The sequence below is a fragment of the Leptonotus elevatus genome, chromosome 3, assembly GCF_054856555.1.
Source record: "Leptonotus elevatus isolate MCC_2025b chromosome 3, RoL_Lele_1.0, whole genome shotgun sequence".
Classification (NCBI taxonomy): Eukaryota; Metazoa; Chordata; class Actinopteri; order Syngnathiformes; family Syngnathidae; genus Leptonotus; species Leptonotus elevatus.
Genome location: NC_141241.1, coordinates 20826657 through 20832708, shown reverse-complemented (window position 1 = coordinate 20832708; position 6052 = coordinate 20826657).

The following is a 6052-nucleotide window of genomic DNA, read 5'->3' as shown; positions in this document are numbered from 1 at the left end:
TATTTGGTTGTTAACTAACATAACTATGAGATAACATTTTCTAAAATAATTTCCAGTTGAACACCTTTTGTAGAAACTTTATTTATACGTACGCCACCATTGTTGTTTACATCGCAACACATTCGGTGCTCAGTGACGTAGAATGGCGGCTGGCTCTCTGCCAAGTAAAGCGAAACGGGTACAAAGAAAGAGAGGTAAGCCTCCGGAGCGTTCTTAAAGGGACGATCAAAACTCTTGAATGCGTCTGGGGGAGGGTGACTCTCTCTGTTGCATGATGTTTCTTTAGGAACGTCACGAGCCTTAGCTCACTTTCTTCATATCCATTTGCTGTCATTGCTCATCAGAGAGCCAGCCGCCACACTGAATGTGTCGCGACGTAAATAACAATGGCGACGTACGTACAAATAATCTTTCTATAAAATATATTAAACTGGAAATTATTTTTGAAAAATGAATCTCATAGTTATGTAACAACCAAATAAATCATATAGCGCAAACTTGTCATTACAGTCAGAGTTCATTTTATTATTGGTTTAACAGGACAAACTCTAGGACGTTTATGCGCTAAATTATAGTTAAATCGATCCTTTTTGGGGGGAAAATATAATGATTTTAATCTGTCATCCTTTTCTGACTCCATTGCAACAGAATTAGTCATTTTGTTGTGCTTTTTTGTCAATGACGCGTTCACTTCACTAAGGCGCAGAGACACAGATGCACACACAGTAGCCTCAACAGGCTAAGCAGCAAGTATCATAAAAACTCTCCTGACGCTTAAAGTTAGCGTTTAAGATTTTAACTTCAGTCTCAGCCAACGCCCCCTCAGGCCTCTACCCGAAGAAATGCCCCCCAGGTTTACTTTAGGCAGATATATTAGTAGCATGACTTATTCATGATTGAGTATTGCTAAATACAAAATGTTACCCGTTTGATGTTGCAGTTTTTTTGGGACGGACATCCATCCATCCATCCATTTTCTTAACCGCTTGTCCTCACAAGGGACTCGGGCGGGGGGGGGGGGGGGGGGGGGGGGAGCGCTGGAGCCTATCCCAGCTGGCTTTGGGCAATAGGCGGGGTACACCCAGAACTGGTTGCCAGCCAATCGCAGGGCACACAGAGACGAACAACCATCTACACTCACAACCACACCTACGGACAATTTGGAGTGTTCAATGAACCTGACATGCATGTCTTTGGAATTAGGGAAGAAACCGTAGTACCCGGAGAAAACCCACGCAAGCACGGGGAGAACATGCAAACTACACCCAGGAAGGCCGAAGCCCGGACTTGATATCACGTCCTCTGCACTGGGAAGCGGACGTGCTAACCAGTCAGCCACCGTGCTGCCTTGGGATGGACAATCAATTAAAAATATAAGAGGTGATGAACTTACCTAATGAAAACGGGGGCATTGGCGGAAGTTTTCCAAGCCCAGCAATGAAGCCATACACGTGCAGGACACCACCATTTATTTATCTATGATTTGCCTTGAGGGCTGTGAAATTCCATTGTTTAAACTTATGTCGCTAACCAGAGTTAAACAATTCAGCCAAGAAACCATAATAGTCTCCTTTTGCAAGAGGACCCGAGAGGCTTGCGTGTCTCTAATTGGCTATTCTTGTCCCACCGTGACAAGTTGTAAAGTAATTAAATTAAATTAGAAACATAAAATGGGGCCAGAGAGGGCTGATTTTTCAAAAGGTTATTTTTGTAATATTCTGCAAAACAGTTATGACTTACAGTATATGACAAAAATGTTTATTTATATATATATATATTTTTTTTTTTTATTAACTTGACAGAAAACCTAGTATCCAAAGTGAGTTAGCAGACATAAACATACTGGTAGATAGCCGGCTCAAATGATTTGGTCCACTGACTCCAGTTAGCAGATGCCGCGGCCACCACGGCCTTAGCAAAAACACCGACTAAAGTGACTCAAATGAGCCAGACCACTTTCGTGAGCGACTATGTGGATTGAGAGTAACCTGATTCCATAAAATGAATGGAGTTTACCACAATTATACAGAACTCCTGATTAACGAAATTGCTAACAACTGCTCGTTACTACGTCTTGACTGCTTTGAAAAGGAAAAGTCCTTGTGTGTATGTGTGTGTGTGTGTGTGTGTGTGTGTGTGCATGTGTGTATACGCGCGTGCTTATGGGTTGAGTACTCAGAGCATTCAACCGTGGAGGGCAGTACACAATGTTGTTGGTGTAACTTGTTAACAATAGCCCAAAAGATGCAGTGAGGACAAGCAGAATAAACATAAGCGCAATGACAGTCACATGCTTTTTGAGGTCTAAATAAGACAGCCTACTTTGGCTAACCAATTACTGTCATGTTCTGAACAAGAACACTTTTAAGAAACTGTCAGATCAAGATAACCTCAACAAACTCGGCCACAAGTAGCGATACAACACAGGCTCTCACAGTCGGCTTTCTTTCATGGAGGATGGTAGATCCCGTTGTGCCATTAGCTACCTTTCTATTTTTACCACTAAAGTTCAAATAAAGGGCTAATCTCACGCTCTTGTTCCATCTGAGGCAGCATCCCCCATTTTGCGAATAAACAGGGCATCTCGCTTTGATGGTAAAATATGTACAAAACAATGTATCATCCAAACCGCAACTTGGCTCACAGTTCCGTTGATACAGATGTACAAGTAACCCGATTAAAAACAAGCCTGCCATATCTCCACTGGATGTATCCAATCATGTTATGCATGAAATACATGGTTGGAATATGCAATATTTCTGCAGTGATAGCAGAGATATGGGTGGCTGCGTAGCCCCTCTCTCTTTTGGTGGTGTCTTCGAGCAGGGATGTTTGCCAAGAAGAAACTAAGTCCCTTGCAAATCCATTCATCGCGAAGGGTTGTCATCCCTCCAATCCATTCAAATTTGATTTGGCAAAAAATATTTTGCATGGCAGAACCCTGAGCTGCACTTGGGGGGAGGGGCGTGGGGGTAATTGGTGGGAGGAGAGTGACTTTGCATGCCCACGGAAGCTAAATGAGTGGAGAATAGGATTCCCAGAACACATACAATATACTTTAATGGAGCTAATAGTTCATTTGGAAGTGGCAGTTTATGGCGCTTGCAGCTGCCAAAAAGATTCAATGTAGGTGCAGGCATGGGCAGCTGGCGGGCCGCAAACGATGTGCCCCTCGATTACTTTTTGAATTAAAAAAAAAATGTTATTGAGCCATTGAAACATGTAACACTGGTGTTAGTTTGGCATAAATCGCTCACCAGCACCTCCAACCCAAGCCTGTAATTGCTCAGAGCATGTCATGGCTGCCACAACACGGTCTCAAAAGCCCACTAAGGCTATGTTCACACTGCAGGCCGTAATGCTCAATTCCGATATTTTTTGGTGAATTTTTTAATTTTTATTTAAGTAAGCGTTAACATTACCTATCAATTGCAACCTCAGTCTGTCTGCTGTGTGGACGTAATGCGCCCCCAAAGCGACCCGCATGCGCAGAAGAAAATACAACGTCACTCCCAACGCTAAATACGTATGGTCCAGCGTGTCAGGGCTACGGACTTTTATCTTTACCATCTCATATCTACAGAAAGACATAAAAAAAGTCAGATACAGGTTGCATTTGGGCAAAAAAAATCCGATCTGGGTCGCATTTGCCTGCAGTGTGAACGTAGCCAAAAAGCAATTTTTTTCATGGTAATAATAGTAAATGGTACTTCATTTTTAGAGCGCTTTTCCACCTTACAAAGCCCTCAAAAAGCTTTACATTTAACTACTGGTGATGATGCAGCATCAGGAGCAACTGGAGGTTCCGTATCTTGCTCAAGGATACTACGACGTGGTCACAATGGCATGTGATCAAACCCACAACCTCTGGGTTGCGGATGACCACTCTACCACTGAGCCACGCCAGCCCCATAGTGTTTCATAGCACTGACAGTTCATTTGAAGTGCATGAGATGTACGTATTCAACACTTAATACAAACATGTTTTGTGTGTTATGCAAGGGACCAGTGACCTTCGGAGGGGCAGGTGCTCGAACCCATGCCATCGAGCCGCTGTGGGTGGGGCGGGGAGCTGGGGAGGATGAAAACTTGATAGAGGGTGTGTGTATGTATGTATGTGCGTGCACGTGGATTTTTTTTTTGTAAAATTCTTGATTAAAATAATCACTAAACAATATATCACATGACGAAATTGTTATTTTTCTGCAATGCCAATGCCGATCACTCACAAAAAAGTTTAATCATTTGTGCATGAATAATGAATTATGAACAACAAATTTACATAAATAAAAATGATTATGTAAAATGTACATGAAATTTACATTTTAAATAAGACAAGTACTGCTATTATGATTTTCCTATAGTGCATGTAGCGTTAAAAAAAAGTCTTATTTTACATTTAGCTTGATTCAGGTAAAAGCAAATGCCGTTTACTATTTGTCTGTGTAGATTGTCAATCTTTTGTTATTGCAACTGTACTCAACAATTAACTGCCACATCTAGGCAAGCTAGATTGTTTTTGATTCTTCATTGTCCTACTAATTTCTGAAAACACTACCTGTTTCTTAGGACCTCACTCTGGCCGCAAACCCCACTATTGTAGAAAAAACAACAACAACCGCGAACTATTGGTTATAATAAAAACAAAGATCATGTATCAATTTCCATAGATACTTTAAAGTATATTTCAATTCAGCTCTTATTGAGTACGTGCCACAAGACTTAATTAGCCTAAGATAATTATTTTTTACAAACATCTACTGAAAGTGTTCCTTCTATTTTTCATAGTGAGCAGACGTTTATTTATTTTTTACTCGTGCTGCTCGCAATAGTAACGCCAGAGCTGCACGCTCCTAGTTCTTGTCGGCCGTGTGAAAGTACAAGAAAACATGTAAATAATACTATAGTGTTTACATAATTAGCAGACAGAGGTGGGTAGAGTAGCCAAAAATTTTACTCAAGTAAGAGTAGTGTTACTTTAAAATAATATTACTCAAGTTAAAGTAAAAAGTAGTCATAAAAAAAATCACTCAAGTACAAGTAAAAAAGTATTTGCTGAAAAGAATACTCAAGTACTGAGTAACTGCTTGAACATGAAGTCTGATTTAAATGTTTAAAAAAACATGTCAACAGATAAACAAAAACATAAAATAATGTGCAAATGCTGTCATCTTCAAATCTTAAAATTAAAATAAATAACTCTTGTGTTCTAACTTCTGCCAAGGTGCTAAAGCTGAAAAAAAATGGTCCAGGCTTTCCATGAGTACTATTTTTCCGTGTTCCTCACTTCCTCTTCTTCTTTTTTTTTTTCTAAAAGAGCACAGTATTGTTCATTCGGTAATGTCATCATCATTGCTCTTTTTTTTTTTTTGTATGTGTTTTAATATGTGTATCTGTATGTGTGTATGTGTGTGTGCGTGCGTGTATTCGTTAGTTCACCAAAAACCTATTAAAAAAAAATCCCATACCGTTCACCTAAACCGAACACCGCCATCAGGAGACCCGAGGAAGGACCAAAGAAAACGAAGGAAGGTGAAATCCAGCACCGACCAGACACCACCCACTGGGCCACCAACCAGAATTCTTCACCAACCCCAGAAACATCTCAATTCCAACAAATCCAAAAAATCAGGAGACCAAAGGAGAGACTGAGGAAAGGAAGGAGGGACAAACGAAGCAGAGTGAGATCCACGGACACCAGCCTCCACCGATTCAATGACCTGAGGAAGAAGCAGATTGCGTCTGAGTTTCGATAGATGCTGGTGTGGTGGATCTGGCATGCATGAAAATCTCCACCAAAGAGGGGAGCCGTCGACCCCTGCCAGGACAGAGCAGGCGCAACACCTCAGGGCCCCCCAGACCGCGGCAGCGCCAAAGGACGACCCCCGGGCCCCGCCGGTGCCACCGGCCGGAGAGCAAACCCAGGAGCAGGAGCGCCCCCCACCCCCAACCCAACGCAGCAGGACGGGGCACTGCAGACCCGCCAGGTACCCCACCGGTCCACAGCCCCCGCTCCCCCCGCGACCTCCCCGCCCCCCATCCACAACCGCCA